Here is a 13054-nt window from a genome sequence, read left to right as displayed (position 1 = left end):
AAAAGCTGTTGTGAATAAACCCAAAGATATTCTAGGTCTAATATTAAGCCATATCTAAAAGAAACAACTGACGACAATTTAAGGTATTGGCTTTGGAGTCATTCAAATCTTCATACTACCACTGTTTAACTTGTTCATGTTTGGGCAAAATATGTAACCTCTCTTAGCCTTAGTTTCCTGTAAAATGGTGAAATTATAATTACCTCACAGGACTTTTATGAGAATTAAATGATGTAATATACAATGTAGTGTTATGTATTGTACCTTAGTGTGACAAGTAGTTGATTGGTTAATTGAAAATTGGTTAAATCGGCAACGTGCAGTATCCCAAATGCCCTGGAAAATGGTCAATATGATTAACAAAAGAAATGGAGAGTAATGTGTACTTCTTATATCTATTTCCATGGAGATAAGTTTGGAGAGTGTCTTCTGTGTGTGAAAAAGCCTGACTGAGCCTAGAAACTAGCTTAAAATATATTAGTTTTCCTTTCTTTTTTCTTACCATTAATGCAATGAAATCACTGAGAAGTCCATAGACTGTTTTATTCTTATTTCAATGGAAATATTTTTTTCTGGTTTAAAACATATGTATTTATAATAATAATAATATGTAGCAAGTAGAAGACGGTTTAAAAAATGAAACTCTTCCACTTTCATAATATAGTCAATAGACAGTATAGATCAATTATCTATATCTGAGAAATAATAGATTTTTACCTCATATTCTTCTAACTCTAGGACATGACATAATTTATTAATGAAACTGTAAAACCATAAAGGAAGTTACGTTTTAAGGAAAGAGAACAATATATTTTATTTTATTAAAATTTAAACTCTCATTTAATAAAAGACGACATTATTCTATTATAAATCAGAAAATAACTTCAAAGAGTGTTATGGCAATATCTAGTGAAGTTGAGCATCTTCATCTTCTATGACCTAGTAGTTCCACATCACAATATATACCTTGGAGAAATTATTGAATAAGACACATCTTCAAAAGTGTGCTGTAAACAATAGAATACAACACATTGTACAATGGTAAAAAGAAAAAACTTATAAATATCTAAATATTCAACAAGATATAGTGGATACATTTCATAAAATGGGATAGTATACACATCACATATTTAACAAAGTGATTATGTGTTGTACTTCTCCAGATGATTTCCTATACATTTAAACCTTACCATAACCCTGCAAAATAAAGACTATTAAATATTTCTATTTTATAGGTGAGGAAAATGAGTTACAGTTTGGTCAAGAACCTTATTCAAGGTAACCCATAGCTAATAAATATTAAGCTAGAATTCTAATCTAGTTTGGTTTCAGAGTCTTTAATCTTAACCACTTTGGCTTTTTGCTTCTTCGGTGATGCCAAATAAACTAGAATCTCATGATTAAAGTCAATGCATCTCAAAAACATAATGTTGAATGGAAAAAGCATGTTGAAAAATTCAATATGATACCAAGTATTGAATAATTAAAAGCAAGGAAAAATGCCTATATTTTATTAATGAACATATGTATGGTAATAGTATTTAAAATTATTTAAAAATATGTAAAAGATAAAAATCAACTTTAGGATAGGGATTACTTCTGGGGAAGAAAGAGAAAGGGAAATGAAATGAACTCTTTATTATCCTGAAATTGAATTCACAAAAAAAGCAACATGCTTATGTACCTAATTTAAAAATATATAGTTTTATCTCATTAAAATATAAATTTAAAAGAATAATGATACATATTCTAATATGTAAATGTTTAGGCATGACTACAGTAGATGGCTTAATGAAGTAGTCAGATTCTTTCACCTATTTATAATAAATAAGTTTTGATTTCAGAGAAATAAGGATCAGAAGCCATTCTAGACATATAGGAGAATCAAAAAGAGGAGCTATTATTAGATACTAATAAAAAATAAGTGTTAAGATAAATATTCAAAGACAAGATATTAGTGTATGATAACAAATGGAATGAGGAATAATCTAATCAAATAAAGGATAAACATAGAAACAAATTACAAATGAGAAAATGAGAAAGTATAATATAATCTTGCCAAATTTTATTGTAAAATTTTCATTTGATTTTAGTATTATTTTGTTTAATTTTTACTTCATTAGAAAAGCAAAAATCTTGACAACTATAAATTTAATTTATGCATAGCATGATAAAATAGTTGGACATGAAAAATATGTTGTGATGCAGAATTTTCTCAGCCCTGAAAAATCTTTGGCATCACACTGCCCCTCCTCTCAAATACTAGCTGTATCTCCAATCACTGAAGCCATATAATTTTTAATATTTGCAGTATCCAGGTCTCAATTATTAAAGAAAACATAAATTTAGAGCCACGGTAGTTTGAAATTATCTTTGTAGGCACTAAAAGTATATACCATAATCCATAATATCTTACATGTAATGGGGGATATAGATAATTTTCTAATTAATTAACTTAGATTTTAATTAATTTCTTCATTGAATAGGTTGGTATACATCGGAAAAAGAGAGTTGAAATAAGTCAAACAATGTGTTTACGACATAATTTTATTTCAGATGTTTACCCGAATCCTATCTAAATGTGGCAGCCATAGGATCATGTTAACTCTCAACAAATAGTATAAAGCATGAGACCTCAAGAATATTTCAAAGAATTACCTTCTCTCCAGAGCATAAGATAAGTGGAATGTATTCAAATATATCTTATCAGTCCCAAGAAAGCAAGAAAGTGTATCTGTCAAGCATTCCAGCCAACTGGGACCCTTCTTGATCTAATGACATGTATTTTTGCATTGCTTTCAAACTTCGACAGTCCCCCTCTCATTATGTTCCTGGATTAGAAATCCAATTAAATGATTTCTTAGATTAACATATTTTCTATGACTCAAGACCGTTAATATTAAAGAGGCAATATACATTTGTCTATCTTTTTTTTTTTTTTTAAGTTACTCTAATTGCTGTTTATGCTGACGATGGGGCAACATGTAAAAATAATAGAAATAGAATTTGGATAGAATTAGTTCACGACTAAAGAATGGAGACAAGGTCTTCTCTTGTTCCTACAGACATACACGAGTGATTTGCAACCCAGTAGACTTGTGTTGCTCAGATATTGACAACAACATTGTCACAGATTTCCCCCTGAGATTCCTGTAGTAACTATAGCTTACTAAACCAGCAGTGTCGGTTGGAACATGTTAAACAGAATCATGTGGGTTTTTTTTTTTCCAGCAGTTGACCAAATAAGTATCACTTGACTATGGGCACTCTCTCTCTAAGTACACTAACATTAGTCACCAACCTATAATTGTGGGCATGATGACTAACATCTTTTTTTAACTCTTTTCCTCAAATTTAAGTTCCTATCATGGACTCCACAAAGCATATCCTGCCAAGACCAATGGTTAAGCATTTGTAGTAGTTTTCATTTGAAATGTGCAGAAGAGTTATAGGTTTTCATTAATGCTAATGGCTCATCTGAGTGGAAAATGTGTTCAACCAAGTGCTCCTTTAAATGGGATTTCCAGATGTCACTCAAACACAGCTGCTCTCAAGGCAGAGTAATGCAAAGACAATTTCTGCCAAAGTACAATATTTCATACGACTTAAGATGGGGCTCTTGAATTACTGACACATTTTCCAAAACCAGAAATATTATTTATTTTGCTTTTGTGCATGAAGCGACTGGCAGACTAAAAATGAGGAAGTGTTATTCAGTCATCTTTCTCTCTTCTGGCTTGGTATCCACTGCAGTAGCTAATGAATGTAATGGTTATCTGTCTTCTCGCAGCTACTGGGGCTACTTGGCATTAGTTTTCATAGATGTCTAATTGTTGTTGCTGTTCTGCCTCTGGGGACAAATAGGATCTCACTGACTCATCTAGAGATAATAGCAGTTCCATGGAGCCCTTTTATAGCAGTTAAATCAGTTCTACTTCATAGGTTATAAATTCATTTTTATTTCTGGATATGATATCAGATAATAATATTCCTGATGTGAAAGGTTAGAAACCATAGTAATAAGGGAACCTAATATATGTTCTGTTTGTAGCTGGAATACATTGGGATCTGAAAGTTACAAGTTCAAAAATACATATTCAAACCATTTTAAACACAAAGGAAACATACTGGTTTACATAACATAAAAGTTCAAGAGTAAAATTAACTTTGTGCATAGTTGGATCTAGAGGCTTGAACAATGTTACCAAGGTTGATTTTTTTTTTTTTTTTTTTTTTTATCTCTTGGCTCTGCCTTGCTTTACGTTAGCTCTGTTTTCAAGAAGCTCCCCTTTAGGTAGAAGTGTGGATATCATCAGTTTAGGCTTATCTCTTCACAGTTCTAAATCGAAAAACAAAAAACAAAAACAAACAAACAAACAAAAAACAACAGGAAGGAAGAAAGGAAAGAAAATGTTTCTCTTTAATAATCTTAGAAAAGATTCTAATAATGTGTACTACTGACTCTTAATAGCTCTTGCATTCTTCCCTGAACCAATCACTGTGATCACAGGCATGAATACTCTAACTTGTCGGATATAAATCCCATCTTCACTACTGGATTGAGAATAGAGTTAATACTGCCATAACTACCTTGTCTAGAGTGGTGTAGAATAGTCCTTGATAAAAATCAATGTAATGTACCTACTTGTAGGAGGATGAAGGAGAAAGTAAAGAAAGAAAGAAAGAAAGAAAGAAAGAAAGAAAGAAAGAAAGAAAGAAAGAAAGAAAGAAAGAAAGAAAGAAAGAAAGGGGGGGAGGGAGGGAGGGAGGGAAGAAGGAGGGAGGGAGGGAAGAAGGAAGGTAGATATTGTGCCATCCCCACCCCAACCCCCACCTTATCAGAAGAAACAAGATTTTTACCATGTAATCATTATCCAAATACTGGTTAGGATTAAACTATATCTATATCTATCTATATATATATATATATATATAGATATAGATATAGATATAGATATAGATATAGATATAGATATAGATATAGATATAATTTTTGTTTTGTTTTGTTTTTGTTTTTTAACAGATTAGGCAATCTTTAAGTCTTATCTCAAAGTTTACCCTGAGACCATGGACAATATGAAAATCCAGAGACACTACAGGAGCATTTTCTACTCTGAGAAGCTCCAGAAATCTCAAACTCCTCTTGTTTTGGAGTTTCATATAGTGAAACCATGGAACCTTTGGATGGAGCTGGAAAAGTGCCATGTGGAGGCTGACTACTAGAAGCTAATTACTGTCCCCTCTGAAGATCCTTTTTTTGTCTTGGACAGGAACCTCTCTCTGGTTTTACCCCACTTGTAGTATGTGTCATTATAACTAAGAAGCAAAATTGGAAACATTTTTTAAAAAGGAATATAACTAGAGCTAGGATAAGAAATATGTTTTTATGTTTCTGAGTCAGAACTGGTACATAAAAGAAAAAATTATCATATATAGTTTTACAGATATTATTCTTACAGGAATATCTAACAGTAGCACATAGTGAAAATATACAGTGGAACTGAGATATCTTATGGATAAAATTTTTGAATAAGGAAAGGACATGAAGGGTACAAAATTCACTCTTGATGACTCTAAATTTCTGCTGAAGGAGCACACAGAGGCTAAGAGAGGAGTCCCAAATAGTCAGTACCCACCAGTTATGACTGCTGTAACAACTAAGAGTTTGACAACTAGACATTTGAGGATAGTTTGGAAACTTCTCGTGGTGTCAGAGTCAGCCTGAAGAAATGCATTAAGAAGCAAAAGAGTCAGCCTACTTTTTTTTTACAACAAAAATCTTACAAGTTAATTTATCATACTAATTGATCAAGTATTGATGATTCTCATAGAAATGAAAATTTACTATCTAAGAATGTGGATATCTAATAAAATTTCCTTGGCCATAATAATTCAGAAATATGAGAGTATGTTTTCCATCCAATATTTTGGATCCAACAGCTCTTGATTTTTTTTCTTTCATTAAAAATTCATATTTTTTTCCTCTTATGAAGGGATTTCAATTTGAAAACCATATTGCTTTAGAATAAGTATGCTATCTGAGCTCAAGATGGACAGTATTTTCAACTCTGTAGGAAGTCACAGTTGCCAAGAAAAGATCTCATACTGGCAGGTCAATTAGTAGTACAGAACCCCTGCTTCTAGGCAAATTTCCACGCTGACTCAGAGCAGCATGTCAATTGCTCTTCTGTGTTGGCAAAATACGTGACCGTACCAAATTTACATTTTCTTTTTAGAAAAAAGAGTACTGGAGAATTTCACAATTCATTTTCAGAATATAATTGTGGCTTCGTAGCTTACAATAGTACTAAAATTAGATGTGAAGTAATTTATTAAATTCAATAATGGTTATTTGGAAATATCTTAACAATTATTTTTATCTGGAGGTATTTTAGAAATATTTCATAAATTAGAAATAGAGTACATATTTATTCAATAGTAGATGGGTAAGCAGATTAACATTCCTGTTTGTGTTGGAAATAGTCATTTCAACTTTCCCTGACAACTGGAGAGGAAATCTACATATGTTTAAATAAGAGTCACATACCCCCACCCACATGTTTTTTCAGCCTAAGACAGTTGCTGTCTAGCATGTATTAACAATAAACCAGTACATTTGGGGAACAGCGTTGGGAGCAAGGCTGCATTTTTTTTTCCTTTTCAAATCTGATAGGCAATCTTAAAGAATATATACATATTTTAAAAGTTTGATTATGGCACATCTCATTTTAAGCAATTGCTCCTGAACATGTTGGGTAAATTTGTGAGGTAAATTTAAATATAACAGGAGTAAAGATATTTTTCAAAGAACCTCATAGTGAATTCTTTGGTTAAACAGAGTGCTTTCATAACATGCTCTTTACTTTGCTTCTATCTTTTATATGGAACAGAAACTCATCTGAAATACTACATGGAAGAGGCAGGTGGTTATTAAAGAATACATGGAGAGCAACAATGGCAACAGAGATTTTAGAATGAGAAGTGGAGCTGCTCTCATAGTAACTGGGACCAAAAGCTTTCAGGGATGAGGTTACTGCAGATGTGGCTACTCTTTACTCCCTTTCTCCTGCCTTTATGTCTTTCCTTTGCACCTTCTGATCTCCTCTCATTAAGGCTAGACTTCCTCCCTTTCTAACCTGTATGAATTTTGTCTCATTGCTTATTATTACTCATAACTTTGGCTTTCTAACTCAGAAACTCCAAGTCTAACTCATTCACATTCTTCCAGTCTCAACTCTAACAACAAACTGTGTATCTCAATAGTCAAAGATAGAGCCTGTTTGGCTCTGTTCATCTTTTATGGCCAACAGATTTGCTGCTTTAGGGAAAGAGGCCCATCCTAGAGATGAATCAATTTGCACAAGGCATGTTACAAGGCATAAAATAGAACTAATTAAGGGCTATACTTTCAGCATATTATGAGTGTGGGACAGATGACCTCCAAAGGGAACTCTGCATGTGGTAGACATTCTGAGGCTTGGCTTGTCCAGTGAAATGTTTATAATTCTCTTATTTTTATTTTTCACAAAATATGGATTTTTAAGTGAGTGTGTATGTGTGAGACAGAGAGAGAGAGAGAATGAATGTGATTCAAATGGCATTGATCTCATCCTCACTTCCAGAGGCAGCTCTATTCCAAACCATTCAGTCCAGCCCATTGGTAATTCATGACCTGAGGCATTCAGTATTTCAGTTTTCTTGGGAAGAGAAATATCCTAATTAAATCAATCAGAATACAGCCTGAGACTATTGTGTGATCTTTAGGAAGGGCGAGGTTCTCACTCTTCCTGCTTGATATGAGTGATGACACATGTGGTTTCTGAAGCTTGAATAACCAATCTGTTATCATGAGGTAAGATATCTTATGATGGAACACATACTACCTAAGGCAAGAAGAAAATAAGAAAAAGAAAATGGTATTTTATAACATTATTGAGATTCTGAATTCAGCCTCACTTAGAACATATATTTTTTAAATGTTTTAGTTACTCGAGCTAATATATTTTCTTTATTATTTAACCTAGTTTTCTCTAAGCTACTTAAAAATGAAAGATACCCAGTAGAGTCTAGTATATTTTTCTTAAATCAAATTTTATTGAATAAAGGGATTAAACTTTTAGTAAGTATTACTCTAAACAAAATAGTTTGTTCAGTGTAGGTAATATTTAGTAAGCTGTCTCCTGGAAGAGTAAAAGTGAATAAAAAGGGATTCGAGGAAGGTTGGGGAAACAGCAGAAGAAGATGAGGGAATAAAGTCAGTAATCTTGATTTTTATGTAACTTGGGTTACAATGTAAGGTTTATAAGAGAGAGAAATTTGTTTTTCAGCCTGTAATAATGGATCCTTCAGTCACTATTACACCAAATGAGAGGATTGATTATAAGTTACATTTTCAGTTGTACCTTTTGAAGCTGTTCTGCTTGTTTGCAGCGTACCCACCTATGGACCTGTGGAAGGTTACCAAAAAGCTGCCTTTCTTTGGTAGGATGGTGGTGGCAGTGGGGAGGTTCCCAGACCCTGCTGTGCTCCTAACCAGAGCCTGGGGAAGATTGTGGACAACGGGAGAATATGCTGAATGGGGACATGGGTATGAGCCCTGAGCAGAGGACTGGAAGCAGTCCAGGGACAAAGGCTGAGAAGATAACTGTGTGGGTGGCTCATCCTGAATTACTGGAGCAACTCCAAGGCAATGACTGCTTCTGGACAGGCAAAACTAAAGAGGTCGTGCCATGTAGGAGGAAATTTTTTATCAAGGAACATTAAGGTCGGGAGATATACTTTTGAAGAGAATAGAGCTCTCAGAGAAACACGTTTTATATTAAAGCTAGAGGAAACTTTAAGAGTTCAACATCTCTCAATGTGTGTCTCTTGAAATAGTGTTTCTTTGGGATATTAATAGATGCCACATAAAAAGAGAATTTGGAAGGAATTTTCTGGTTAAATACATTCAGAAAAGAATTCTCAAAACAATGTAAGACAGGGTGTGGTTCCATAGTGTAGCAGTTAGCACATCTACTTTACCCACAGGAGATCCTGGATTCGTGCCCCAGTGGATTCATGGTCCATGGACTATGGCCATGCCACCCTGAACAAGCCTGAGGTCTGATCTCGGAAGCTAACCAGGGTTGGGCCTGTTTAGTACTTGGATAGGAGACTACATAGGAAGACCTGCAGGCATAAATCATAATAATAATAATAATAATAATAATAATAATAATAATAATAAAACAATGTAAGACATTTCTTTACTTCTAAAACACTCAGGGGTCTTATTAATATGCACTGCAAATGTACTGATTTTTTGTGTACTCTATAATCCTTTAGATATCTCTCTTTTTTTTCTTCTCATTTCACAAAGATCATTACATGCCGGTAGTGCTCATAGAATATATTTTAGAAATGTTATTTGAGTTTAATCATAGAGTCTTCCAGACAAGGAGACTGAAGCCTAGAGAGATAACTTGGCTCAACCCGCTCACACCAGTGTGAGTTCAGATCCATATCCCCAAGCTCTACCTTTTATTCTACCCCGTGACATTTCCCTCTTCTGTAACATCTGACATCCACTGGGGTTCATTTCTGTTGAGAAATATTCTCTTTCATTCATGTGGCCTGGTGAGTTTTTAGATGGAGCTGTTAATAACCTTTGACTAAGCATACATATTTCGAATTACTAAAAGGTAGGCTCGATCCCTCGAAAATGACATGGCTCATTTGTGTCACAGAGACTTCTAACACAGCAGTTACAAATGCTTTATAAAAACATAACATCTTTACTAAATAGGCTGAATACTGTGTAAACAGGATCTCGTGAAGACATCTATTTTACAGGATATCTCATGGAAGTGGAAATACCTGTATTCCTATTAGCTTAGCCATTGTTAAGAAGGGATGTGGAAATTGGTTTCATACATGAGATAGATTAAACTTTTATATGTTTTTCTAAAATAGTCTTGACTGTAGAAGAAGAATGTTGAAATTACATGAACAGATTGCTTTATATTGCAGTTTGAAGAAGGAGTAGTATAAAGCACTTCATAAATGCTGCACAGGCATCTATCTTCTTATCTCTCTAAAACTTATAGAGTGACCTCATGGGGTGCTAGAAGATTGTAGTCTCAGATTATATTTCAGGAAATATTACAAAATCCATTTCAAATACTTGAGTAGGTTTTCATAGTTCAGTGAAGTGTGAGGCAAAAAAAAAAAAAAAAGATGGACTATTTAGGAAGAGTTGTTTAGTCAATCAGGAGAATATGAAAACTTGTCATTTTTAACAGGCATTATTATACATTGTGATTCTAAAAATCTAATTAAATAGAAACTAAATAGGGACAATGACAAGCTTGAATTTTAAATAGGAGTGTTTCATATAATCGTTTGAATATGAAATAATGATGTTAAACTATATTAAAATCTTGACATGTTATAAAGTATTGAGAAACAAATAGAATGAAGTTAAACTGGGTAAACTCTTTTGAATTACATATAAATAGGAAATTCAAGTAACTCAAGTAAGGAGTTGAATAATGATTTATTAATTATGAGATCACAATAGACTAGACTGAAAAAGTTATTTCAATATAGATTTGACGGAAACAGCATCATCCTTTTGTGGGAATGATGAAGGCTATCTAATGACAGATGGCCCTATTCCATGGTAAGGATTAGACATAAATATTCAGCATATTAAGTTCAGCTCACAAACAAAGGTTGTTGTGAACACAATTTGACCACTAGGACTGTAAGAGACTGAACAAAGTTTGAGAAAGAGGAAGGCAGATATGGGATCATCAAACTAGAACAAGAAACTTTAATATTCTACTAGGTCCTTATAATCAAGAGAAATGCTGAAGATAAATCCTGAAAATCAAGAGCTGAAGGGAAATCTGAAATGCCCATTAGAGACCCTCTTGTTGAGCTGACATAATGTTTAGATCTGAGAAGCTTGGAGAAAGGTAACTGTACGCAGACTGGGCAGTGGTGTTTCCTCCCCATAACCTCTATGGCTGCAGAAAACTCTAAGGGCTCTCTAGCCTGAGGCCTTCAGCCACCCCATTTAAACAGTTTTGCTGCCAGCCTGAAATACCTCAGTCTTAAGGCTTTTCAAGGCGTACTTCAGACAATCTACAATCAAGACCTATAAAATGATCATGTCTATTTGAACTCAGAAGAGAATTAAATAGTATTTTAGTCACTTTCACCTCACTAAACATGGAACCAATGTAAGTGCTGAATATTCTAATCAAGGCCCCTCTTACAACTTTCTACTGGACATTGGAACCCTGTGACAGTCACACTCCATGTTACCAAATAAGAGTGAGGCATAGTTGTCTTGCCTTTTAACTTTGCTGTCACCATATCTAACACATCTGTTACAGGATTTTGCCACTGATCAGTGGGATAGATGCAAAAATGCCTCCAATTCTCTATTCCTTCAAGTATTCATATTCGCTGCAACATAAGTGTACGGTTCTGCTCCTCAAGAGGCGATTCTATTTCTTCACTCTAAATTTGAACTAGCCCTGTGATTTGCTTTAGCCAATAGAATGTGGTGGCAGAAGTGATGCTGTACAAATTCCCAAGCCTAGGCCTCAAGAGGTATTTTTTATGGTTTAGTTCTATTTGGTCCTCTACTTTTACCGTGAAAGCAAGCCTAAGATGAAGTGCTTAAGGATGAAAAATCATGTGGACCAGAATTGATTCATCCCAGCCAAAATCACCTTATACCAGCTGCCACTAAAGATTTCCCAGCTAACTGTAGACACCTAAGCATGAGCAAATGAGATGACTTCATATCAACCTGTAGGCTTATAATAAATAACAATTGGTAAGCCACTAAGTTTTGATATTTTTCTATAACAATAAATAACTGATAGGTCATTTCCTAAGTAGATCTCTATCTTCTTATGAAAATAAAATGAGTTTATTTACCCTACGGAATATGTTGAGTTTTTCTATACCCATGACTTATAATACTGTGCTGATAGCCAAACTTTGCATTGTGTATATAGTGGGGAATTTCTAGAATTTAGAAACACTTTCAAACTTTTCATAAATTTTTCCTTTCTAGATTATTTTCTCACAAAAATCTCAAAAAATAACCTTTGAAATTCAAAGATTATTCAATGATCCCTTTGTGATTGTTGTACTTTCTGCCTCTTGCAGAAGGTATATGGCATTTATAGACTTTGTGGTAAGCCACAAGGCAATCTGATTTATAACATATGAAGGGATAACTGACAATCCTTAAATATGACTATTGCTATTGCATATTTATAATAAGATGGTATTAAAATAGAAATCTGAAGAACTTTTCAAGTTCTTATCTTAATTTTTATCTTCAAGTATAGTCAATACTGAATAAAATTTTCATAACTTTTGAAGTTTGATGATCAATAATAAAAATGATATGTATAGAGCATTCCACATTTTCAGGATAATACCATGATCAACATATCTCATTTAGATACTTTTAAAAATCTGTACATCAGGCAAAGCATGCAGTATGATCTTTATTTTAGATAAAAAAAAATCGAGCCTTAGAAATATTTTTTAAGTGGAAGACCTGGAATCCATTTCAATTTCTCTGGCTTCTAATCTATTATTCTTTCTATTCTGAGGAAAAATGAAGTAGGAGAGACGAGTGCACTTACCTTCATACAAAACAAGGTAGGATATGCTAAAGTATATAGAAAAGATAAATATAGTGCCGTAGCAATTTACAGGAGGGAGGAAAATGTTATTTTGGTGACAGATCAAAAGTATTTGAATTGGGCTTTACAGAAAAGGAGATTAGCATAGGAATGTAACAATGAATCAACATCATAGACATCTATTACTATAACACACTGCACTGACCAAAAATGGGTCAAAAAGCAAGCATTTCAAGTGATGCTGAAAAGGCAACTGTTTAAATTAAATATTAATTTATAAAATTAATAGCAACCTAAAAATTTAAGATGCCTTTCTTTATTGAATAATAAGTACCTTTCAAAAACCTATAGCAAACATCATACTTAGTGGTAAAATTTGAAAAGCATTGCCATTAAAT

At 33.4% G+C, this 13054-nt stretch overlaps 1 long non-coding RNA gene across 1 annotated transcript in view; it reads right to left on the bottom strand.

The window, feature by feature from the left end:
- Positions 1-4214: 4214 nt before the first annotated feature.
- The window catches only part of LOC107504016, a 33885-nt gene continuing 25045 nt past the window's right edge, over positions 4215-13054 (bottom strand). Inside the window, exon 3 of the long non-coding RNA XR_001595352.2 lies at positions 4215-4339. This is a non-coding gene — a long non-coding RNA (uncharacterized LOC107504016). The remainder of the gene's footprint in view (positions 4340-13054) is intronic.

Source organism: Rousettus aegyptiacus, unplaced genomic scaffold (assembly GCF_014176215.1).
Source record: "Rousettus aegyptiacus isolate mRouAeg1 unplaced genomic scaffold, mRouAeg1.p scaffold_m13_p_8, whole genome shotgun sequence".
Taxonomy (NCBI): domain Eukaryota; kingdom Metazoa; phylum Chordata; class Mammalia; order Chiroptera; family Pteropodidae; genus Rousettus; species Rousettus aegyptiacus.
This window is presented reverse-complemented; position numbering and strand designations above follow the sequence as displayed.